Source organism: Bos indicus, chromosome 26, assembly GCF_029378745.1.
Source record: "Bos indicus isolate NIAB-ARS_2022 breed Sahiwal x Tharparkar chromosome 26, NIAB-ARS_B.indTharparkar_mat_pri_1.0, whole genome shotgun sequence".
Classification (NCBI taxonomy): domain Eukaryota; kingdom Metazoa; phylum Chordata; class Mammalia; order Artiodactyla; family Bovidae; genus Bos; species Bos indicus.
This window is the reverse complement of record NC_091785.1, coordinates 9,031,824-9,057,537: the sequence shown is the minus strand read 5'-3', so window position 1 is coordinate 9,057,537 and position 25,714 is coordinate 9,031,824. Positions and strand designations below refer to the sequence as shown.

The 25,714-nt window shown below is 43.1% G+C and overlaps 1 protein-coding gene across 42 annotated transcripts in view; it reads left to right on the top strand.

Moving 5' to 3' along the window:
- Nucleotides 1-25,714, top strand: part of SGMS1 (sphingomyelin synthase 1) — a 324,245-nt gene that overhangs the window by 29,527 nt on the left and 269,004 nt on the right. For 38 of the 42 annotated variants that reach the window (XM_070781227.1, XM_070781241.1, XM_070781239.1 and 35 more), the window contains one exon: nucleotides 5,586-5,680. The gene's annotated coding sequence lies outside the window, so the exon portion shown is untranslated. Of the gene's footprint in view, nucleotides 1-167; nucleotides 3,061-5,585; nucleotides 5,681-25,714 lie in introns of all 42 variants that reach the window. The other 4 variants (XM_070781221.1, XM_070781216.1, XM_070781233.1 and 1 more) reach the window with 1 other exon arrangement.

Here is a 25,714-nt window from a genome sequence, read left to right as displayed (position 1 = left end):
TATGCTATGAGCCATTATTATACTCACTGACAAGTTCAGTGACTTTGGGCAAGTCATTTCACCTCTGAGTCACTTTTCTTATCTGTTTAATAGGGATCTATATCACAGTATTTTCTCTCAGGGATATTGAGCAAAGGTTTTCTTTCTTTCTTTTTTTTTTTTTTTAGATTATTTTTTTAGGGTTGCCCTGGAGCTCAAGTGGTCAAGAATCTGCCTTGCAATGAAGGAGACACTGGTTTGATCCCTGGTCTGGGAAGATCCCACATGCCACGGGGCAGCTAAGCCCTCGCACCACAGCTACTGAGCTGGCGCTCTAGAGCCCCTGCTTCACAACAAGAGAAGCGGCTGCAACGAGAAGCCTGTGCGCTGCAACCAGAGAGCAGCCCCCGCCTGGCACAGCTAGGGAAAGCCTGCACAGTGAAGACCCAGGGCAGCCTAAAGAAACGAGTAAACATTTAAAAAGGAAAAAGAAAAACCACTTTATAAAAAAAAATTATGTCAAAAAAATTTCTTTCTTTCTTTCTTTCTTTGGCTGCTCCGGGTCTTAGCTGCAGTGGTGGGATCCTCGATCTTCACTGTGGTGGGTGGGATCTCTAGCTGTGGTATGGGAGATCTGTTATAGTTTGCTGACCAGGGATTGAACGCAGGCCCACCTGCATCGGGAGTTTTAGCCACAGACCACTAGGGAAGTCCCCATGAGCAAAGGTTTTAAAGAAGAACGTAGAAGGTCGTCCATGGTATATATTGAGAAAACATTGGCAGTGGCTGCTTCTATTATTCTCTTCAAACACTTCATACTGTACTGAGGCTGTTTCTGCCCTTTGCTGGCTACCTTCCTTTGGAAAATTGCCCCTTAGCAGGTCTCCTCCTCCACTCTGGATCAAATATTAGAACCAACACAAGAATGAGCCTTTTGATTTTAAGAAATATGTTGCTCTGTGTAGTGACTCACTACAAAGTGGCCAAAGTACTGCAGTTTCAGCTTCAACATCAGTCCTTCCAATGAATATTCAGGACTGATTTCCTTGACTAGCCTTGACTAGACAGACCTTTGTTGGCAAAGTAATGTCTCTGCTTTTTAATATGCTGTCTACGTTGGTCATAACCTTTCTTCCAAGGAGCAAGAGTCTTTTAATTTCCTGGCTGCAGTCACCACCTGCAGTGATTTTTGGAGCCCCCAAATCTTCACAGTAACCCTTTGAAATAAAAGTTAGCCCCATTTTACAGATGGAAACGTTATATGCAGTGGCCATTTGACTTGCACCCTGTGACCGCTGGATCTTTGACCATGCTCACTGCTCTTGCTGGAGACCACTCTGCCTCAGTGCCTGTCGTGGAGCCATGACAGCTGCTGCCTGCCGAGTGCCAAGAACACTGGCACATCTTCTCCCTCTGTGGCATCTGTTTCCTTCATGGGAGCTGTTCCCAAGACCCATGGTCAACAATTGTCTCCCCCAAGCCCTGGGGTCAGGTGCTTTTATTTTGTCCAGAAAGTCCACAGTAGAAAGAATATGAACTTTAAGTCAGAGACAAGGATCAAGTGGCGTCTCAACCACGGTCTTTGTTGCCTGTGTGTCTTTGGCCAGGTTATGTAAACTCCTAGAGCATCGATTTCTTCAGCTGTAAAATAGGAGTAATACGGGCCAGTGGAGATGTGGGGATAGAAATAACACAACAGAGCACTTAGCAAGTGCTTGGCACGTTGCTGATGCTTTGTAAGTGGTAGCTATTGTCACCATGGCAGGCAGGGCCTTCTGGCTAGTCTTAGGAGGCTGAAAAAGCTGCTGAGAGTAGTGGTTAGAACGTGGATTCTGGGGTAAACCAGGTTCAAATCCTTGTTCTACCACTTATCAGCAGTGTGCTGTGCACAACCTAATTGCTGTCTATGCTTCGGTTTCTGCCGTCTGTGAGACGGGTGTAGCGGTAGTTGCTACCTCACAGGGAGAAGTGATTGTAAAGAGACAACAACTGCCAAGAGGTTGAGTTGAAACAACCCCATTTTGGTCACTAACACCATTGTTTCTTTCAGTGACATGATAAGAGCCTCCTTGAAATTTATAGTAACCTTTCTTCTCTCCTGGCAACCCACTCCAGTATTCATGTCTGGAAAATCCCATGGAACGAGGAGCCTGGTGGGCTATAGTCCATGGGGTCGCAGAGTCGGACACGACTGAGTAACTTCACTTTCTTCTCTCCTTCCTGCCCAGATTGAAAGAATTTCTCATTTTTTCTATTTAATGGCAACAGAAATGTTTGATACTATGATTTTACTGGAAATACAGATTAAATTGTCACAAAATTACTATCTCCACCTAAGACATTGAAATAACTAAACCTAAATAGAATGTCTTTTTGTCTAGAGAATACCTAAGAGTTTTTAGGTGACTATATAAAAACACAGGCAACTCTGTATTAAAAAACAACAACAGCAACACACTGTTTCTTTGAAATGATTTGACTCCTCAGATTCAAACTTGAATTTGGCTGGATTGCATGCGAGTTCATTTTTTTTCCCCTTCAAGTTGACAGTAGTAGGCGAGGACCGTAGCTGTGAGTCCACCAGGAAGAAGACAACCTCTGAATTTAACATAGTTCTAGAAATCCTGTTTGACTGATACCCGTGGGCAGTGTGTGGTGCCGGCTGGGTCTGCATCATTATTCCGAAGTCTGTCCTGTGACTAATATGTTCCAGCTGTCTGGGTCACTACTTTGGAGTACTGTTTATTTGTAGCGGCGATGCTGCAAATAGGAAAAGCTTTCCCTTTTGTTGGTTGAAAGCTTTGCTGGTGATTAGCAAAACAAGCAAGCCTCTTATTTGGAGAGAGACGGGAAGGGTGGCTAAATAGTCAATTGTGGCAGCTACTTTGGAAAATGATCTGGCATTTCGGAGAAGCTGAACGTATGTGATCCCAAGCCCTGCTCTCTTCTTCTAGGGATACGCCCTGGAGAAACTCTTGCTGTGTGCACCAGGCGACGAGCATTAGAATCTAAATGGCAGCATTATTCTTAATAGCGAAAACCGAACAATCCCCAGATGATCCTCAGCAGTAGAACAGAGCGGTAAATTGTGGGTAAAGTCACACAGTGAGAACAATATGGTGGTGAAAAATCAGCTACAGTCACATGAGTCAGGAGGGATGAATCTCAAAATCAAAATCTCAAGAGACGAGTCTGAATACAGTCCTGGTTTCCTTTGTATAAACACTTAATTAAAACCAGACAGAACACAACAATATATTGAACATACAGATGTGATAAAACCATAAGAGGAACAAAGAAGTAAGTCAGAATTCAGGCTAGTGGGTTATCTCTGTTGGAGAGAATGGAGGGTGCAGAGCAGAGCAAAGAGGATCTTTCGTTACATACCAGGATGTGTGGTATAGATGGGATTGTATGTATCTAGACTTCATCCCATTAGAGAAGGAAATGGCAACCCACTCCAGTGTTCTTGCCTGGAGAATCCCAGGGACGGGGGTGCCTGGTGGGCTGCCGTCTCTGCCTGGGTCGCACAGAGTCGGACACGACTGAAGCGACTTAGCAGTAGCAGCAGCAGCAGCAGACTTCATCCCACATGTACCTAGATCTGGCAGAGATCTGGGACTCCTGAGTTTGAAGAGAATACTCTGAAACAGAGACCATTAGGAGTTTTCTGGGTGTACTGTGATATTAAAATGCCCGCCAGCTTGACACTTTCTCCCAAGGCCATCTTTAAGGAAAGAGAGAGATTGCAGCCCTCACTCCCTTCCTCCACATGCCAGGGTGTAACTAGAAATGAACTAGGCAAGTAAGGGTAGGTGTTTTAGCTTAAAAATTTATGCAACGATTGCATTCAACTTCATGATGCGTATGTGTTTCATAATAGTGTTAGTATCACAGATTCATGTGCTTATCCTTCCTTCCCCCAAATCTGTGAGTAAAGTTGTTGTTTCCAAAGGTACATCATGTTTTTTCCCTTGGTTTAGTGTTGCTCTTCTTGGTCAGTATTCCTGGGCTCCAAGTGCTCTTGTCTGTGGGGTGTTAAGTCACATCCTATCTTTTTTGTGAGCCTCAACATCCCTGTGAACAGGTATTCCAACCCACAGGAGAGGTGGCTGCTTGGGGAGGTTCTCTCAGTTTTTAATCAGGCTAGTGAGTGAGGAGGCAGGACTGAAATCCAGGGGAGGGGGTCCTTGACTTTTGTACACCAGCACCGTCACACGGCAGACCTCGTGACCTCTAAACCTTTGTGTATTGCCTCCAGCATTTTGGTGACCAGCAGATGAAGGGCCACTTGAGGCTGTCAGGGAGGGCTACTCCCTTCTCCCCAGCAGTAGTTTTGATACTGCTTCCATCTTTATTGGCAGAACAGTCGGTGTCTATGCTGTTGTATTTTACTATATTTTGCCTTTTATAAAAAATGAATGGAAAAATCCTCAACAGCGAGTGGTAATTGTCTATTGTTGTGGCAGAGGTGAAAATTACCTGGGGTGCCATGTGAGGCTTGTTTTACTTCCTTTGGCCAATGGTGTGCCGTCTTGAAAAAGAAGGGAGAAAAATGAAATATATATATATATATATATATATAAATGTCAAAAATACATGAAAGGTTGTGTTTCAAAGGGAAGTATAATTACTGATAGTAATTATAGTAATTGGTAATCATGAGTACAATATTCATGATACTATTAAGAATGATTATTAGTAGATACTCTTAGGGTGTGTGTGCCCTCCATCCATCCCACTCCCTCTTCCCCACCCCCCACCCCCCACAATGACATGTGGCTGTGTTGTTTGGTCATTTGGCACTGAGGTTGGTTTTCAGGGTGCTGCTGTGTTGAGGGGTAGACTGGGGAAGGTGGGGACAGCCTGTATAGTGAGATAAGCCCCGAGCTTGGGGTCAGAAGGTCCAAGTAGCAGTTTCACGTCTGGTGTTTTCTAGTTGAATGCCCTGTACCATCTCCGACACTTATGTGCCTTCTCTGGAAAATGCATTCAGTAAACACCCCTTGCCTCACAGGGCTGTGGCAAGATCAAATGTAACAGATAATGTGAGGCGTGGTGGAGGCATCGGGTCTGTGACCGGCAGGCCCCTGGGTCACTGTGCCCAGGGAGCGCAGTGGTCGAGGGAGCGTGTGTGGTAGCCTGTAGTAATAGACCGGCCCTGGATGCCTTTGCTGGGAGGGGCGTTGCCTGGAGGTGCAGCAGGTCTGGTGTGGTTCTGCGAGGTAAGTAAGTGCCTTCCAAGTGTAGCCTCAGAATACCAAGTCAGAGTCAAGTTCAGGTCCTTAATAAAGCCTCAGTTTTTGTTCCAGTGGAGTTTGGGCTACATCACTGCCCTGAAATTTATGTGAATTGAAAGAAATTTACTGAGGAATTCCTTTGTTCCAGAAGTTCCTTGAGTGGGTGAGGCCAGCGGTTGTTCCCTGCATTCAATATGCGATGGGATCCATTTTTTCTGCTTTCACTTTTCTCCTTGCCTAAAACATAATTACAACAGTATTTTAATCTACAGGCTGGACACAGATTAAGAACATTGTGTCAACCGAAATAGCATTAACTTAATAAAGATCATTGATGGTAACATGCTGTTTTGCTTCTTCTTGCAGGGTGAGGACAGCATGAACATCCCTAAGTGTGCCTCTGGGCATATTCAGCCATTCGCTTTTGATTAGAGGAAAGAAGAGGGCCATCCACTTGAAAGGTGAGTGAGGATTTCCATGTGTCTTTTTATTACAAAAATTTTCAAACTTACTGAAGAGTTAAAGGATGAGCAGCAAGTTTCTGTGTGTCCACTACCTACATTTAACATTTGTTAGCATTTTGCCATATTGTGTGTGTGTTCAGGTTTCCACATTTTCCTGCTGAAACATGTGAAAGTAAGTTTAAGAGATCATGATGTTTTTATCCTCGATTCTTGGGGATACAGTTTCTAAAAATAAGGATATTCTCTCCTGAGAGGCATTTTAGAACATGCATAAACTCTATGGCAGAATCATTTAGTTAAGTATAATTACATTTAGGCAGTGATTTGCTAAATACACAGACCTGTAATATGAATTTGTTTGGTATGAAAAACATCTGAATATAAAGAATTGGAATTTGCACTCTGCATGTGCCCTGTGTAGCAGAGGATTCCTGTGCTTTCTCTGTTCCTGGTAATGTGCCTGTCTGCCCCACTGTGGCTGATGTTTGTTCTTAGGTCAGGTGATCGGATTACTGCTCTTCCTCCTTCCTAATCAGCCTTCACACGTAGACCAGTCTCTGTGATCTAATGTGATCAAAGGTCTTAACTGATTTTTCTAAACCGAAACTTACAGGAGAATATGAAAAGAACATGAGTAGTGATGTCTAGTTGAGTTTCAGTTCAGTTGCTCAGTTGTCTCCGACTCTTTGCAACCCCATGGACTGCAGCATGCCAGACTTCCCTGTCCATCACCAACTCCCAGAGCCTGCTCAAACTCATGCCCATCGAGTCGGTAATGCCATTGAGGTACTAGTTGAGGTTAGTATAGTAAAATCAACGTTAGAAAGAGTCAGAATGATTCCCAGCCCTGTAATTTGACTACCTGCATTGAAACTTTACATGCATTCTTAGAGATGTGTGTTCTGTTCTGATTACAGTTATATCGAGGTCAGTTACACAACTGTTCATTACAATTCTATGTAATTCTTGCAAGGTGGCTGTTGGCTATTCTACATTCTAATCTCAGTTACGTTTCATTTATGGTATCTTCTTCAAGTAGTCCCTGAGTATTGAAGCATTTCTTCATAGAAGTTTATGAACTGGAGTTAACTATTCAGAGCATTATTTTAAAAGAAGTATATTTAAGTGAGCCACTTAGAGCGGTGGAGTCCTTTTTAATATTCTCACTTCTCATTTAGAACAGAAAGTTAGTGATAACAGTAAAGTTTCTGAAGGGCACTAACATTTTGAAGGAGCTTAGCCTGGAATTACAGATATCTCAGAATGACCTAGTTGGCTTTCTCACTGTCTGGTTATGCTTTGAGATGATGAAAAGGAAGGTTGGGGCTCCATATGAGGCAAGAGCCTTATGGGGCTCTGTGTGGGGCCTTCATACGGCTCTCTGGACCACTTCAAGTGGTGGAATGTTTTTATTTTATTTTTTAAACTTTTTATTGAAATAGACCATATATGTAAGAAAATATGCATGATGTAAGTGTATAGTTCAATGCAGCTTCCAAACTAAGCTCAGTTATGTCACCAGGAGGCAGACCAAGAAGCAGCATTTTTACCGCCGCCTCACGCCTCCTCTCGACGCTCGATACTGGACACGACCTACTCGGTGGGGAATTACTCTCTTGACTTCTAAGAGCATAAATTAGTTTTGCTTGTGTTTCTTTGTGTGTTTCTGTGTGTGTGTGTGCGCACACACATGCGAGAGAGAGAGAGAGAGAGAGAAAGAGAGAGATAACATGATTATATAACGCAGATTATATTCTTCTGTGTCCAACCTTCTTCAGTCAACAATGCATTACAGAGATGCCTGCGTATTGTTGCATTTAGTTGTAGATGGATCATTTTCATTGCTGGAGAGCGTTCCATTTGTGAATTCAGCAGTTTATTCCTTCAGTTAGTTGCTGGTGATTGGGGGAAGGCACTCTGAAGCTTTAACCAAGGTTTTATCCTCACTGTGGTCATGATTGAGATGTCCTGAGTTGTCCAACCTCTGCCCAGCTTTGCTGTGATGTGAAGGAGAAATCCTGGGAGCAGATACAAGGTTGAGCCTTGTATCTGCTGGAAACAAGCTGGAAAGGATTGGTGTTTCAGTCCTGTGATGAGTCCTGTCGTTTTTCCTGTGACTCGCCACGTCCCTTTTCTCTTTGGTCTCCATTGGCATGTGTCTTGTCCATTCTTTTGTCAGCGATTAGAACTTTTTCTGCAGCCCCTCCTGGGAGACTATATCAAACTATATCAAACACTATAGTTTGACTATATCAAACACTAGGCAATCAGTCATATTTAAAGTTCATTGGGTGCTGATATTTGGTATTAGATGAAGCGCAAAGAGATGAAAGTCATGGGCTTGCTCTTGAGGAGCCTATCTTGTGGTTATGGATTCACAGTTACGGATATGGGCCACATTCCTGGAAACCAGTTGTGCTATAAAGTTTAGGATGTAAACTCAGAGGCTTGCATGGGACTGGCTTGTAACATGATGGAAATTAGTAGGGAGCAGGGTTGCTCAGTAAGGAGGGATGGAGCTGTGAGGAATGATTATATATGTCCTGCCCAGTTTTTGACCCAACAAAACATGTCTGGCTGAATTTAGCAAGTCCACCAATGTCCAGCCTTTAGAATAGAGTGTTCACTATAAGAAAGTGGTTCTCATGCGCTTTGAATGATCTAGCCAAATTCTGTTTTTATAGATAAAAGTTTTGTTTGGACACAGCACAGTCAGGCTCCTTTGTGAATATATCCTCTATGACTGTTTTTGTGTTACAACAGCAGAATTGAACAGTTGTGAGAGAGATTGGAATATCTGCAACAGTGACCATATGGCCCACAATGGCTAGAATGTTTAACATCTGGCCCTTTGCATAAAAGTTTGCCACTTTCTCTTTACTTTATCAAAGCAAGGACATAGTAATAATAACCTCTCTAGGCTTCCCAGGTGGCACCAGCCGTAAAAAACCCGCCTGCCAACGCGGGAGACAGAAGAGACATACATAGGTTCGAGCCCTAGATCAGGAGGGTCCCCTGGAGAAGGAAATGGCAACCCATTTCAGTATTCTTGCCCAAAGAATCCTGTGGACAAGAGGAGCCTGGTGGGCTACAGTCCATAGAGCTGCAAAGAGTCAGACATGACTGAAGCGACTTGGCATGCGTGCAGAGGTGTGAAGTAGTCTTTATTCATTTATTTATTTTTTATGTTGGCTGCACTGGTCTTCACTGTGGCACGCAGGCTCGTGAGTGGACTTTCTCTAGTTGCACAGGGGCTTCTCTATTTGTGGCTCGAGGGCCTAGTTGCCCCGCGGCATGTGGGAATCTTAATTCCCCCACCAGGGATCAAACCCATGTCCCTTGCATTGGAAGATGGATTCTTAACCATTGGACCACCAGGGAAGTCCTTTAATGCCTTTATGGATTCATTTATTTATCCAACATACAATATATTTGCAGAGTGCCTATTGTATGTCAGGTGTAAAATGGTGATAGATATGATTCTGGCCCCTGTGGACTTTACAGAAACCCCTGTGAATTTAAAATTCCATTGTAGGATTGTGCTTTTTTTGGGGAAAAAAAAAAAAGTGTATTATGGAAATAAAATCCCATGGATGGATAAGCCTGGTAGCCTATAGCCCATGGGGTCGCAAAGAGTTGGACATGACTGAGCGACTTCACTTTCACTTTTCACTTAACTAAGTCCTCAATTTTAAATTAATATGTTGGCTATTTTTGCTAATTTTGTACATTTGATGAACCATTCTATGTAAACTAATGGTTGCTACTGCTAAGTCGCTTCAGTCGTGTCCGACTCTGTGCGACCCCATAGACGGCAGCCCACTAGGCTCCCCCGTCCCTGGGACTCTCCAGGCAAGAACACTGGAGTGGGTTGCCATTTCCTTCTCCAAACTTATGGTTAACTCCATTTTAGAAAAATATGTAGTATGACATCATATAAGCAATTGTGTGTTTAAAGATCCTACTTGTTCACACGTGGTAACAAAGATGGTTTGAAAACAGACTGTCTGGATAGTGCTGTGTGCTTTGAAGAGCTCTCCAAAGCAAGCCAAGTCAACCTTCAGTCTTAGGTTATGATAATAATAAAAAATAAGCCTCAAAGGAAAGAACCACATACAGGGTAATAAAGTTTAGAATGTAGTTAAACAGATTAATCTGTCTTTGTTGGTATGCTTATCTATTTGTTTATTCGAGGCTGTTAAATTTGTCTCTTCTTAATAGGAGCAGGTGGTGCTAGTGGTAAAGAATATGCCTGCCAACATGGAGACTTCAGAGACCTGGGTTCGATCTCTGGGTCGGGAAGATCCCCTGGAGGAGGTCATGGCAACACATTCCAGTATTCTTGCCTAGAGAATTCCATGGACAGAGGAGCCTGGTGGTCTATGGTCCATGGGGTCACAGAGAGTTGGACATGACTAAAGCGACTTAGCACACATAGAGGGTGATGCAATGAACATAGAAAAGAGAGAAATACTTAAAAATTTTCTCCAAGAAATGTGAAAAGTGAAAGTCACTCAGTTGTGTCCGACTCTGAGACCCCATGGACTATATAGTCCATGGAATTTTCCAGGCCAGAATACTGGAGTGGGTAGCCACTCCCTTCTCCAGGGCATCTTCCCAATCCAGGGATTGAACCCAGGTCTCCCGCATTGTGAGTGGATTCTTTACCAGCTAAATTACAAGGGAAGCCCAAGAATACTGCAGTGGGTAGCCTGTTCCTTCTCCAGGGGATCTTCCTGACCCAGGAATTGGACCAGGGTCTCCTGCATTGCAGGCAGATTCTTTACCAACTGAACTGTCAAGGAAGCCTGAGGAATGTGAATCTGGTTTTTAACATCATTTTCACTGAATTAGCATTTTCATATATGCTCATATATGTTTTATGGGCAGATACTTGCACAGGTGACTGACCTGTTACCCAGCTGTCACACATAGTTATTTAGCTATGTGTACTAAGTTTGAGTGAACTCCAGGAGTTGGTGATGGACAGGGAGGCCTGGCGTGCTGCAGTGCATGGTGTCACAAAGAGTCGGACACAGCTGAGCGACTGAACTGAACTGATCAAAAGAGAATGCACAATGTCCTGACGGTGTTTCCTTGTTGTCTTAGGAGCCGTCTGATGTCGGGCAGCACGTCTGATTTGGGTGCCAATGGTGCTTTCCTCTGAAATCTAATTATAAGAATTTGTCTGAGGAACTATAGGGAAGGAATGTTAGCTGGTGCAATGAATAATTTCATGAATGTGATTAAAACTCCATACTGGTTTCTTCTGTTACCAAAATCAATAAATAAGGCTAAGGTTTCATTTCTCTTCTTTACAAGGAAGAAATTATGTATATCCATACATAACTTTCTGTTGTGTTTAAAATGTTTTTAAAAAATCAACCCTGTTCTTCATTTTAGTAGTTTTTTGTAATGGTTTGGATTTAGGGGTAACTGAAAAATCAGAAGAAAGAAATATCACAGTTATTCTCCTTACAGAGCTGAAAACTCCAGGGTTAACTGTTTTGGTTAAAAATAAATTTTTATGAAACAAATTTGATGATAAGCCAAGTCACTTGAAATATGGCATTAAAAAAAAACCAAACCCTGGATCTTCTGTTCTACATAATATGGAGTTATTTTGTCAGGAACTCCAGCTTCAGGAGTGTTTAATTTGTCAAGGCTAGCTAATTAAAATTTACTTTCTCAGTCTCTCAAGTTTTATTTTCAGAGCAGGAAAGGACTGAAGTGGTGCTGAATATAGCTTGATAGAACGAAACATGTTTTAGAAAGAGATCAGGATGATTCTCTTTACAAGTAACAGAAAACCCAGTTCAAACTATCTTAAGTAAAAAAAATTGGTTCAGGCAGTTGAAAGCCTTGAGATAAATCTGGCTTCAGGAAGCACTAGACTGGGGATCCAGACAATGTCAGGAGGGAGGCTCATTCTTGGCTGAACGTTCTTGGGCTACAGGTGGGACCTCCAGCATCTTCAGATTTCCGTCATGGCAGAGACAATAAGACACTGCAGAGACAATACTCTTGGCCTGGTTGCTTAGCACTAGACGGTCCCTGCGGATAGGGACACTGGCCTCTCCTGATTGGATCCCCCAGGTCATGTGCTTCACACCTAGAGTCTGAGATCAGCACCTCTTCAGCTGAAGGTGAAGCATTAATGACAGTGGAGAATGTCATTACCAGAACTACAGAAATCAGGGAGGATCAGTGGATGCTGGGAGGCAAAATAATAATAGTAATAGTAATAATAATAATTGTATCTTTTTATGGTTTGCTTTATATTCTGTTTTAAAATTTTTTTTTAATTGGAGGATACTTGCTTTACAGTGCTGTGTTGGCTTCTGCCACATATACAACATGAATCAGCCATAAATATATGGGTGTATTCTCTTGTTTGACCTGAAAGAAGTGTAAGGGAAGCAGGATAAAGAAATGATTAAGAACATGGATCCTGGGGCCAGACTGCATGGGGTCAATTATTAGCCACATAAGATTTTGACAAATACTTAACCTCTCTTTGCCCTAGTCTTTTCAACTGTGCAGTGTGGAGTAAACGTATCCACCTTATAGGGTTCTGGGAAGGATTAAATTAAGGGGTATTTGTGGGGCATTTAGAATATTACCCGACGCAGGCTGGCCCCTCTGTCTCTTGTTTTTGTTGTTGATCTTTGAGACAAATATGCCAGCAGACTGACGGGTGTGCTTGCAGAAGTCCAGAGTCACATGGCCTGTGAGGGAAGCACCAACAGCAGCCACATATCCTGGCTGCTTCCTGATCTGCAGCGTCACCTTTGTGTAATGACTGTGGCGCACTTGGATTAATAATAAATCAAAGAGGCAGTGAGGTAAGAACTTCTGCAAAGTAAGCCTGCTGTTTGGAAGTATCTACATGTACAAGCAGGGCGGTGTTACATATTCGATTTGCAAGCCGATCTTTAGCTTCTCAGGTATAGAGTGTCCCCAGGGATATTTAGGGGACATTGCTGGGAGGAACATTCGTACTGGCATTGTTTCTTTCTGGTGGGCACAAGCTTGGCACAATTAGCCGTATCCAGAGTTGGCACTCATTTGGGACATGTTTGCTGATTGCTTAATCAGATCCAGTAATTCTAAGCTTTTGAGCTTCCCAGGTGGCTCAGTGGTAATGAATCCTCCTGCAAATGCAGGAGACGCAGGGGACACAGGTTCAGTCTCTGGGTCAGGAAGATTCCCTGGAGGAGGAAATGGCAACCCACTCCAGTATTCTTGCCTGGGAAATCCCACGGACAGAGGAGCCTGGCGGGCTACAGTCCGTGGAGTCACAAAGGAGTCAGACATGACTGAGCACACGAGAGCATATAATTCTGAGCTTTAGAGAAAACCAAGACTTGGGTGGTTGGGAGGTGATTTGAACCCATCAGTATGGTGTGAGGATGTAACTTCTGACAGAGAGGCTCCAACCACCCCTAGAATACTTCCAAGGCTTTTAACCATTTCTGTCTAGAAAAAGAAACCATTTTCTTCATTAAGAATGCATTCCCTTAACAGTGAGGTTTTGTGGGGAAATTACTCAAATGACTTAATGCAGGAGGCTTGCCCTGGGGACTCAGCTTTGGCATGACCCAGACACTGGAGGGTCATGTTGCTTTCTGAGGATATAGACAGTGATTTCTTTGTACTGACTGTGGACTCAAGACACTGTGTCACTGTGGATGACCTATAACAGACCCACCCTCCCCCCAATATGCAGCTTCACATGCAAGAAAGAAATGAGCAGAAACCGTAAGTTTTCCTCTCCCTACAGTGCTTTTGAGGAAAAAGGGTGCAATTCAGCATTCCCAAAGCTTGCTTTCTGGGCAGATCCACATGGGCAGACCTCCCTGCAAGACAGACTCTGCCCTGCAGTGAGTGACGTGTCCTCCCCCGCCGTCGTTGTGCCTGGTGTGTGGGAGGCACTCAGATACTTCTTGAATGAACAGACCTCTTTGAACTGTGCCCTTGTCTTCATTTTCAGTTTCTTTTGACAAGAATGCGTTTACCATGTAGGCGTCTCCAGGAGTTTCTTCTGAGTCCTGCATCACCTTCTGTGTGAACTCACTGCATTATGTTGTTTCTTTAATAAGGGGTGGTGTTTGAGTATTGATTCTAACACCTGCTTTTTACCATTATACTCCAGATAACACCACCTATTCAGAGAGTAAAGGGATTAACTAGTAATTCTATAGAAATGACCCTTGGTTTGCCAAATGCTTGTGGGAATCATACAAAGTTCTTAGATTTAATCCCCCTTACTTTGTTCTTAGGTCCTTGGGAGCTTTTTGTCTTGCTTAGTGGCCTGGGATTGAATACTAATAGATTGTTCATTGTCTTTAACCGGACCCATTTCATAGCTGAAAAATCAGGGGCAACCTTGTTTCCTGTAAGTCAACAACAAAAGTAATACCGTTATTGTTCACTGTGTGATGGGTACTGCCCTGAGTTCTTTTGCTGATTATTCTGTTTAACAGTCTCAACAACTCCATAACTATTATTTTATAGATGATGAAATGGAGGCACAGCCAGGATGTGGCTGAGTAGCCCAGGCCTCCTTGCAGGGCTCACATATGCTACACCGCGTATTGGCATCCAGGCAGGGGCTCTCAAAATGCCTGCATATTGGAATCGCCCTTAAGGCTGTCAGAACCCTCCGTGTCCAGGTATTCTCCCACTTCCTGCCCTCGTGTTTTTATTTACTTGGTCTGGGGTCTTGGGTGAAAGTGCTGCGCACTCAGGACTGAGAACCTTTGAACCTGAGCAGTGGTTCTTAAAATTTTGTCCCCAGAGCAGTAACATCAGCATCATCTGGTCACTTCTTAGTAGAACTTCTTAGGTCCCACCCACACCTACTGAGTTGAAATTCTAGGGGTGACGTCTAGCCATCAATGTTTTGACGAGCTGTCTGTATAGTTCTTTTCCTTAAGTTATAAAAAACATAAACTTCACCAGCGTAATCTTTGTTGAATGTACAGTTCATTTGTTGTTCAGTCGCTCCTACTGTGACTCTCAAATACACCCTCTGCATGCCGCCCTCTGCCCAGTTCTGCCTCTGCCCCTGTTATTCTGAGTCACTGTCATCAAGTTGCTTAACTTCCTTGTGGTGGTTCTGTTCTCTCCATAAAGGAGGTAACCTAACTTGCAGAGTTTGGTAAAAGTTAAATGATTAGACATCTGTGAAAGTACTTTATAAGCTGTCAGGTGGTGTACTAATGAAATATTAATGTCTCTAATGAAATATTAGATGTCTTTTTGAAACGTTTTATTGTTTTTTAGTTGCTCTGTCATGTCCAACTCCTTTGCAACCCAGTGGACTGTAGCTCATCAGGCTCCTCTGTCCCTGGGATTTCCCAGACAAGAAACTGGCTGCTGCTGCTGCTGCTGCTGCTGGAGTGGGTTGCTATTTCCTTCTCCAGATTTTTAAAGTTTAGCTTTTGTTTTATTAAAGTTACGCAAGCTTGATTTTTAAAGGATCTGTGCAAGACCTCTTACCCCTTTGTGTTCTTGCTCCTCCCTCACCCCCAGTTTATTTGGTGTTATCTTCTACTGTGTAAACAGCATTCACAGATATGCCGATTACCTTAACTTTCCTGCACACACTTTTTTTCTTGGATTTAATAATTGTCTTGTTTTTAAAATTTTTGTGCACTTCTTACTAAGTTAGCCTCAAAGAGCCTTCCATGTGAATCTCTTCCCAATATCTTAGGTATTTTATCAACTTTATCTTATTGACACTTTCTCACCTGACGTCTTAGGCCCTGCCCCCGTCTAGACTGCTTCCTCTCCAGGTCTGTTGTGCACCATGCCTTGATATGGACTTTTCCTTCAACAGCATTCTGGGGATTTCTCTTATCTTCTGTTTGGGCCGCCCTGTTTTTCTCACTCCATATTCTCTTCTTTCTTGGTTTATTCCCTTATTTTTGCAAACCACATGCTTTAAAATCTTCCAAACAGGTTACACAGGAGGTAAGTCTGTGAGTTGTTTTAGGTCTGAGAACATCACATTTATATTTAATATACAGACTGGCTGCTGTCCACCTGCCAATGCAAGAGACATAAGAGATGCGGGTTCGATTCCTGGATCAAGAAGATCCCCTGGAGGAGGACATGGCAACTCACTCCAGTATTCTTGCATGGAGAATCCATGGACCCAGGACCTGGTGGACTACAGTCCACAGAGTTGCAGAGTTGGACAGGACTGCAGTGACTTAGCATGCGTGCTCACGCACTGGCTGGCGTAGACGTCCAGACTGGAAGCCTCTGAACCTCAGAATAGTGAGGCACGTCTCATGACCTTCTGACTTCCAGTGTTAGTGGCGAGAGGTCTAAGACAGCCTAAGTCCCAGTCCTGGGCAGGTGACCAATCTTTCTGACTTTTTCTCTTGGACTTCTAGTTCTTCTCTTTATCGTCAGTGTTCTGAAATGTCATATAATATTCCTCGGTGGGGAGGGTCTGTTTTTGTTTATTGTGCTGAGATCCCAATAGGCATTTTCAGGCTGGAAACTCACCTCTTTCACTTTAGGAATTTTCTTGAAGTCTGTCGTTATTGACGTCCCCCTCTATTTTCTCCATTCTTCCCTTCTAGAATTCCTGTTAGATGTTGACTTGTCCTGTGCTGTGATCTTTTCTCTTCCCCACCTCTGTTTCTAAGATGTTTTCTTAAAATATTTCCTTAACTTTACTTTCTAGCCTATTAAATTTTTTCTGTTTGTTATGTTTTTGTTTTCTGACAGCTCTTTTTTTTTTTTTTTGGTTTGTTGTTCTCTGATGCTTCTATTTTATAGAGTCTTAATGGCAACACCATCCAGTATTCTTGCCTGGAGAATTCCATAGACAGAAGAGCCTGGCAGGCTATCGTCCATGGGGTCATAAAGAGTCGGACATGACTGAGTGACTGTTACTCATTCTTCTCTTAGCTATTCTCTTAGTTGTCTTAGGAGATTAATTATACTTTGTTTTTTCTTTTTTAAAGTTTTTTTTTGTGTGTGTGTGCGCGTGCCTCATTTGTGTCAAATTACTTTTTTCCCCCCTGTTTGTTTCTGCCTTTCACGTTAGTTCCTTTCTCTCGGTTCCTGGTGACGCTCGAGTGTAAGTTCACGGTTAAGAATTCTTTCATTCATGCTCAGTTACTCAGTCGTGTCTGACTCTTTGCAACCCAGTGGACTAGCTCTCCAGGCTCCCCTGTTCATGGGATTTCTCGGGCAAAACTACTAGAGCGGGTAGCCATTTCCTTCCCCGGGGGATCGAACCCATGTCTCCTGTGTCTTGTGCGTTGCCAGTGGATTCTTTACTGGCTGAGCCACGGGGAAACCCATGTGTAAGAATGGGGTTTCACACATTGGAAGATATGGCTTCTTTGGGTCTGCAAAATCAGTTGCCATTATCCAATTGATTCCCAACTTTAAAAAGTTTAAAATTTAAATCTCTCTTGTTTTCTCTGTCCTTGTGGATTTATACCTTCAAGCAATAAATGTTTGTACTGGGGGTTTAGGAGAGAGAGGAACTAAATATGTGTGTCTGTCCACTGTATTTAACCAGAAGTCAGTATGGAAAGTCTTAAGAAAAATACAGGGCAGGATTTGTAGCATTGGTTATTTGGTCAGACACATACCTGCAGCGGTGAGTCTTAGCTGGTGTTCTTTTATTTTTAAGGCATGATATATATTTAGATTGCCTCAGTGGAGATCTTGGCTTTCTTGTTAACATTGCAGCAGCTGCCTCATTTTCTTGGTTAAAGGTTTTTATTTCAGATGTAAAATACCAATAAATTTATACATCATTGGGCTTTAAGATAAAAAAAACAATCCTTAAAAAAAAATCCTTATTGATGTTTCTAAAAGGAATTTTCCGAGGGTAAGCGCCTAATCCTGAGATTAAAATGCAGCTGACACATTAAGCCTTCTTACATGAAAAGCCCAATAACAGGCTTTAATGCCGTTTGTCCTTGACCACCCACAAAGGGCACTGCCGCAGGCCAGAGAGATGGGACGCAAATACAGCATGGAGAGTGAGGCAGCGTTTGTGTTTGATGCTTCAACAAAGCATTCAAACTCAGATCATCAGAGAGTAGGTGAAAAACTAACCTTTATTCTGATAGCAGGTCTCTGCTAAAATTAAGCGGTTTTGGGGAGTGTGGTGTGGTTCTTTTAATATAAGCCAACTAACTGACCCTGGGTTCCTGGGTTATTTCCTGTTGTGCCCCTTGTGGTGATAGGTTCAGTGGCTTTCTCTCCTCCCTGAGTGTTGGGTGTGTCCTGTGTCAAATACCCATGCTTGCTTCCCGCTCACTGGAACACAGCCCCTCAGAGGAATGGCTTGGTCACCCGGTGATAACTGAGATGGTAGTGCCTGGCCTGGTGGTGATTAGATAACAGTTCCTTTCAGAAGACTTGCAGCTCGGCACACAGCAGCTCTTCAATAGCTCTAACTTCACCACTGGGAAAGGAAAAGAAAACATCTCTGCTTCCATGCTGATTGCTGTGGAAGCTTGCCCAAGAGCCTTCTTTTCGTGCTGGGCTGTGTGCAAAACCGAGAAATTGCTTTCTACTTAAAAGCATTGGCCTTTTATTACTCTACAGACCTTTGGGGAAATCAGATTCATATGTTTCCTAAGTTTAGGCAGTCCGTTACTCTTATTATTAAAGCTACTGACAATCTAGGGGTAATTTTAGTTATTGTCTTGAGGCTGAATTAAAATTAAAAGGAGCACAGTATGGTAGAGATGCCTGGTTGGTTGCTGTGTTTTTTTAAACAAGCGAATAGAAATAAATTATGAATTCTTGTCAGTTAGGAAGGGACCCGTTTTGTTCAACTAGCTACTTCTCTCTCTCTATATACGTCTGTCTCCTTGCCCCTTAATATATACTGGAGCAGCATGACCTCCTGGCACTGCATCTTTTATTCACAGGCAGAGGCTAAAGTTCTTAGTGCAAGAGGGAGACTTGCAAATGATGACAGGTTAGCTGATCAGTGTCCAGCCTGCGTTCTATGAGTGTTGTCATCCTTGTTGATTATCAGCATTGCTGCCTCTGTCACATTTCCACTTTTAAGCTCTACCCTAGGCATGAGCAGAATATTTCCTTGCTTCCTCTCAGCTTAATTGAGGCAGCCTGGGTTTTCTATTTTCTACATTCTGAGGGTCAGCAATGGAAAACAAACCTTTTTTTTTTTTTTTTAATTAAAAGGAGAACTATGTTCTTTGCAGAAACTGCCAGTTTCTGATCTTGCTAGAGCTATTCCACTCCCAGGGCTTAAAATCCCAGCTCTGTGCAGTATTTATAGATTCCTGAATAAAGAATCAAGGAAGAACCAAATATGTGTAGCTTCCAAGTGATTTCTATTATATCCCCTGTGGCATTTTATTATTAAAATTCCGTTCTGTCGCCAACATGATGTTGGCACTTAGTATGTGATAGTTATGGTTTGTATTCTTCAACAAACTTCTGTTGGCAGAGGTTGATCACATACATACATTACAGTGTGATGTATAATATCAAAAAAGGGAGGCTTGGGAGGGAGGGGACCTGAGTGTACCTATGGCTGATTCTTGTTGATGTATGACAGAAATTCGCAAAATTCTATAAAGCAAACATACTTCAGTTAAAAAAATAAAGTGGAAAAAAGAAATGAAGGGTTAAATTTATGAGAGAAATAATTTTGGGATTGAAAAAAATTATGAGATGGACTATAGTTTTGTTATTTGTGACTTGAGATTGCATGAATAGGCCCTCATCTGGGGCCTATTCTCAACCTCATCTGGTTGAGAATTTTAACTACCCAGTTTCTCTATGGGAAAAATTGTTCTTCAGACAGAGTGTGAATGAAATATTCTATCCATTGTGGGACTCCCCCAGCTCCTGCAGGAGGATGAGATGAAAGAGTGGCATTTATGGCTGTTTTGCTGAAGGGAGTGTGTTCCTCCAGCTGCAGCGTAGAGGCCGCTGGGAGGACTGAGGAGTCAAGGGTGTCTAAAGAGGCTCTGAGATCAGGTACTTGGTGAGGGGTTTCCGAGGTTGCTGGCTTTTCATGCGAGACCCAGATTTGATGCCTTTTGTGGAGGCCACGGTTATAAACTTGTTTGAGAGATTTACTGTTGGGTCCATGATGAGGATGAACTGGCTGTGCTTCTGTTGAAAGAAATTGGGTCTCATCTGCAGGGTGAGCTGCTTCAGCTCATCTCTCACCCACCTTTCTGTGGGGTATCTCCGATCAGAAACTGGGGCTGATCCAGGTTAGGTGGTTGTGTTGGTGGGGTTACTGTTGGAACCTTCTTTGATGATATGGTGTGTAAGAGCCCAGGTTTTGAATTAGATAAAACTTATCTGCGTGTGTATCCTAACATCTTGCCTGTGCCCCTGGGAACGTTACCTAACCTTCTTAATCCCGGTTTTCTCATCTTTTAAGATGGGGATGTTGTTTGCTTCAAGGTTATTTTAAGGATTCAATGAGATTTTACATACATATTTAGTATTAATTGTAAATATATTAATATATTTAATGTTAAATATGTAAAATATGTTTTCTGTGTGAATATATAGATTTTTGTATCTATGTTATGTATGTGTACATGTTCATGTGTACTGTATTCACACATAGCAGTACCTGGCATGTATGTGCTAAATAAACAGAGAATGCTATTATCATTGTTGTCGTTCAGTCCCTAAGTCGTGTCTGGGTCTTTGCGACCCCATGGACCATAGCACACCAGGTGTCCCTGAGCTTCACCGTCTCCTAGAGTTTGCTCAGACTCATTATCATAGTATAACATATTATATGCTGTGAAAAGTGAAGTTTTAGTTGCTCAGTTATTTCTGACTCTTTGCCACCCCATGGACTCTAGCTCACCAGGTTCCTCTGTCCATGGAATTCTCCAGGCAAGAATACTGGAGTAGGTAGCCATTCCCTTCTCCAGGGGATCTTCCCAACCCAGGGATGGAACCCAGGTCTCCTGCACTGCAGGCAGATTCTTTCCCATCTGAGCCCCCAGGGCAGGCCTTACTGTGCTGTAGTTATGCTCAAGATTCTTTACCGTCTGAGCCCCCAGGGCGGCCCTTACTGTGCTGTAGTTATGCCCAACTGCTGTGGCATGCTGAGTGCTGTGCAGCGGCCCTCCCGGGTGCCCCGCTTCTGGATGCAGCAGTGCTCACCGTGGGGAAGGGGAAAAGATGTCTGGTTTTGTTTTAACTGCATCCAGATTTGAATTTGCTTTTCTCAGTTCTTATTCTTCTGACTCTTCAGCTCTTGCCTTTCTTAATGTTCCCCATGTTCTCTTAAAATCTTAACTATTAAAATGGACATGACAATTCTCTGGGCGGGGAACATAGGCTGCCCAGGCACTGGCAACGTGGCCTTATAAAGACGTGTTTCTTCATTGACTTTTTAAGGTTTATGTTTCCATCCACGAAGGCAGTTTGTTTGCAAAACAAGCAATTTATTAGGCCGCTGTTTGTTTTTCTACTTTTTGTCAGTAATTTGATCCTTGGGTAGCAAGAGAAAACTGGTGTTTGCAGTTGGACTCGAGAAAATTCTTGCTGGAGGCAGACCATTCTATCTGCAGGATAGGAGACAGAAGTGGTTTCTTTTACCCTTTTTGGAAATAAAAAATTGAAGGGCCCACTATATGATGTGATTAGTAACCTAATAAGGAACTGTAGTTACTCTGCAGTAGCACATATACCTTGAACGTTATCTCTCATTTGTTCACTGGGTCTTTATTCTCACTTTGGAAGAAAATTTCATGTGTGATGTAGTGCTACTGGCTATACTTTTAAGGGTCCGGGTTATGCTGATGTTTTTTGGGATTATTAAAACAAAATACGTTCAGAAAATTGAAGGTCCACAAGGAATAACGTTGGCAGAATTAACCTGAGGCTCAGCTGCCGATTTACCAGGAGAAGTTTTCTGTTATATTCAGTGATTTTGTGTAATTGAGCTCCAGTCCTTTATTACGTCTGCTACCGAGGGACCCAGAATCGAAGGTGTTTCTTGTGTGACTTCTTCAGCAGGCGAGGAAGGCTGTTTCAAATAGTAAAATCGCAGACACTACCTTCCACGTTCCCTGGACTTCCTTTAGGGGATGAGAAGCCAGAAGCCTTGACAAAATCTCCATGAGTCTTTATGGCGTCTTTCCCTTGGAAGGTCCACAGCGTGCAGTGCTTTGCCAGCACACACACAGCTGTTTTGGAAAATGTAACCAGACGTTCCTAGAAGGTCAGCGGAAGACCTTGAAAAAAGGCCGTGGAGAAGATTAGCCACATTTCCGCCACTGTGGCAGACTGGGTGCCGGGTGGTGCCATCCTGTGGCCTTGTCACGCCAGCCTCCCAAGGTGGGGATCCCCCCAGCTTCTTCACAGGGGACAGAAAGTCTCGGGAGGTTCAGCCCAGGTTGTGTTTTGGTGGCTGAGTCAGCATTGGCTCCAGGGCCATCCAACTCGAGTGCATACTTTTAACTACCATGCTTTGTTCCCTCCTAGCCAGGAAAAAGATGTACTGTCTCCAAAACCTGGGTTCTTTCCGCTGAACCATGTTGGCCCCATGCCCTGGCATCCTTACTGTGCATCCCTTCCAAAAAAATAAAAAGCTTCCAATCCACACCATTTACTACATCTATAGGCATCCCGGGCACTGCTTATAGCCCTCACTTCTTTGGGACAACAAAATACCACCTCAGTGTATTGTAGATTATTTTTCATTATTCATGCAGGGAAAAAGTAATCACAGGAGCATAAATGTGAGTTTGCGTGTTGATTTTTATAAACCAGGCTTTACTTTTAGTAAAGGTTTTTAGGAAAATGAGCCTATAGAGTATGAATCCTAGCATGTGGACGGCAGTGGTGGGAGAGCTGATGGGCTGGGTTTGGATAGATAAAGGAAGGACATTAGGCAGCTGCCGGCCCTGGAGAGCAGGCAGTGAGGGCTCCTTGTGGTTCCCTCTGCCTCAAAAATAATGTTATTCTGTTCTCTTCCATTTCTGTTCCTTTGTTCATTCCTTCATTCCCTTTTTCATTCAAGCTTTCAGGCACTCGCCAAGGGTTACTGAATGACTATTCAAGCTCTTTGCAGTGCTATGTGTGAATTAAAGGTATGAGCAATTTTTGCCTGCCTCCTCTTAATGAGAGAAAAAGGAAATTTGGAAGAAATAGAAATATGTACATGCAACAGTTTGAAAATATTGCCTTGATAGCATCAGATGCTTTTTGCTCTTAAAAAAAGGATGTTTGATATATTAGAGAAATATGATGGTCAAGGCAAGAGTGTTTAAAAAGTCATGAGGTTCTTACCCCACCTGCTTTTTTTCCCTTCTAAACTTGACAGGTGTTCCCAGGCCCTTCCCTGTGCCTAAAGGGTAGGATGTGTATAAACCAGGGAGGCAGAATGTCTTGTCATTTCCTGAAAACAAGTATTTAAGTACAAAATGTGTTGCAATAAGAGATAAAGTACTTTATAAATTAATATTTCCAGAAAGTCTAAAATCCAGGAAATGTTTCAAGTGGGAAAAATTTTGTTCTTCCTTTTTTTCCCCTTGTGGAAAACGGAAGTTTTGAAGCATCTGAATTATATTTGTGTCTCTTTTTTAAAAGTTCACTTTATGATGTATCTAAAATAAGAATCCACAGTGCCTCTTGGGACCCAGCAGGTAAAATAAATTTGCAAAGTGGATTTGATATTAAATAAAATATCAGAGCCTGGGCCCTGAGACTCATGGGAGAGCTGTCTGCCCCTTATAACTGGAGCAGAGGTGGATAGAACGCTCTCCATGTTGTCAGGTGGCAGCCCAGGTCAGGAACAGGGAACTGGATCTTCCAATTTTCATAGATATGCACACTTTTAGGTAACTGATAGAAAACCTGAAGAAACACCAACTCCATGTGGCTTAAACAGAACCAGCCTGTGGTTTGCATTTGACTCCTAGGTCACCGCTGTGAACCCTTTTAGTTTTATAGCACTGGAATATATTGTGTGTAATAAGTGCTCACGCAGTAATTACTTTGGTGTTTTACATTTAAAATAAAAATTTCAAACATTAATTATGAAATTTCCAGTTGAATTTGACTTGAAGTATCTCCCTTTGTTATGAGTTTAGCTTTAGTGCATAGCATGGTGCTTTGCACACAGTAGGCTTTGGATAAAGATTTGTTAAATGATGTACAGTGTGAGAGTTGGTCCATAAAGAAGGCTGAGTGCTAAAGCACTGGTGCTTTTGAATTGTGGTGCTGGAGAAGATTCTTGAGAGTCCCTTGGACTGCAAGGAAACCAAGCCAGTCACTCCTAAAGGAAATCAACCCTGAATATTCACTGGAAGGACTGATGCTGAAGCTCCAATACTTTAGCCACCTGATGTGAAGAGTCAACTCATTGGAAAAGGCCCTGATACTGAGAAAGATTGAAGGCAAAAGCAGAAAGGGGTGGCAGAGGATGAGATGGTTGGATGGCATCACCGACTCAATGGACATGAGTTTGAGCAAACTCTGGTAGATAGTGAAGGACAGGGAATCCTGGCATACTGCAGTTCATGGAGTCACAAAGAGTCAGACATGACTTAGCTACGGAACAGCAACAACAAACTGAACTGAATGCTAAGGAGTTTAATAAGCTATCACCTTCCAGTTTCTAAGAATTGGCAAGAAATTTGAGAACGGAAGAGGCTGTCAACAGAATAAAACAAAGAAAATCAATGTGTTTTCGCTTGTAGCATCCTCCACTGTGTCAAGCAAACAGAGCATCAGTGTTCAAAACGGAGGGTGCTGTTGTAAAGGTTACACTGCGAAAAAGAGGAGGCAGAGTCATTGAATACCACTTTAGCAGCATGAATCTTTTGCTTGGTCTTATTTTCTGAGCCATCACTTCTCTGGTTTGGCTCCTTTTGATGTTTTATTTTTGTCATCCTCTTGCACTTCTCAGTGCCAAAGGTCATCAGAATTTTCCCACTTCTGTCCATGTGTTCTTGGTAGCAAGTAAGAACTTAAGCAGAGGAAGGATACACTGAAAGGATATCCCGCAGTTGCCAAAGGAGGCTGGGTTACCAGAAGCACAGCAAACCCCATAACCCGGAACAGTGACACCGTGTGTTATGAACACCCCAGTGAGGACACGCTTGCTGGCTCCAGCCAGGCCCTGGATGTGCAGTCACCGTGGTGCCACTCTGCTACATTCTCCTCTGTCCCTGTCTCCCGGGGTCACTCACTCCAGATTCAGGGTCCTGGCTGGAAGCATCTGATTGTCTAGGCCTTGGTGACACATGTACGTACTAGATGCCAGGGATGGAGGGGACGATGGCTCTTCTTCTCAGTGTCTCTAATGGGGTGGGGTCCCCTCCCACTTGTGCTCACTAATCGAGGAGGGCACCCCAACAGAGTAGATGCAGATGTTGGATGCCAGCATGTGTTAATTTTTAAATCACCCGCAGAGAGAGAGGCTGGAGATGTGGAACCTTCCTAGAGATAAATGAGTCAGATGTCCTGTCCTTTCTAGGACCTGGGACATTGTGACCAAATGCAGGGTTCAGAGAGGTCAAGCGACTTGCCCAAGATTTTTATGCTAGAGTTGGGTTAGATTTTAACCCATTGTACTGGACTCCCAAACCCAGGCCTTTAACTACTTACTAATTCACTTCGTATCCAGATGTATCTTTCCTGTAACACCAATGGCAGCAGTTAAGAATCCTTCCTCAGTCTCCAGGCTGAAAGTGCTGGTACTTTCTGTTCTAAGACGGCGTGGTGGAAGTCAGTGCTGCTGCCCTGGCATAGATTACAATGTAATCCGCTTTGCAGCAGTGGGAAGTTCCCCAGTGCTGGTAGAGATGCTTTTGGACACATGGTTGTATATAAAAATGCCTGTGTGGAAGGGATCCCAGACACTGTGCAAAGTCCAAAGATATCCTGCCGAATTGAGAAGGACCACTTCTGCCCTTCAGAACGTACTTTAGGGGGAAGAAAAGGCTATGGAACAATATATAAACACCTTGCTTAGTTCATAAAAATATGACAAAGGAAAAACTTTGGAGGGTAAAAACTTTTGGA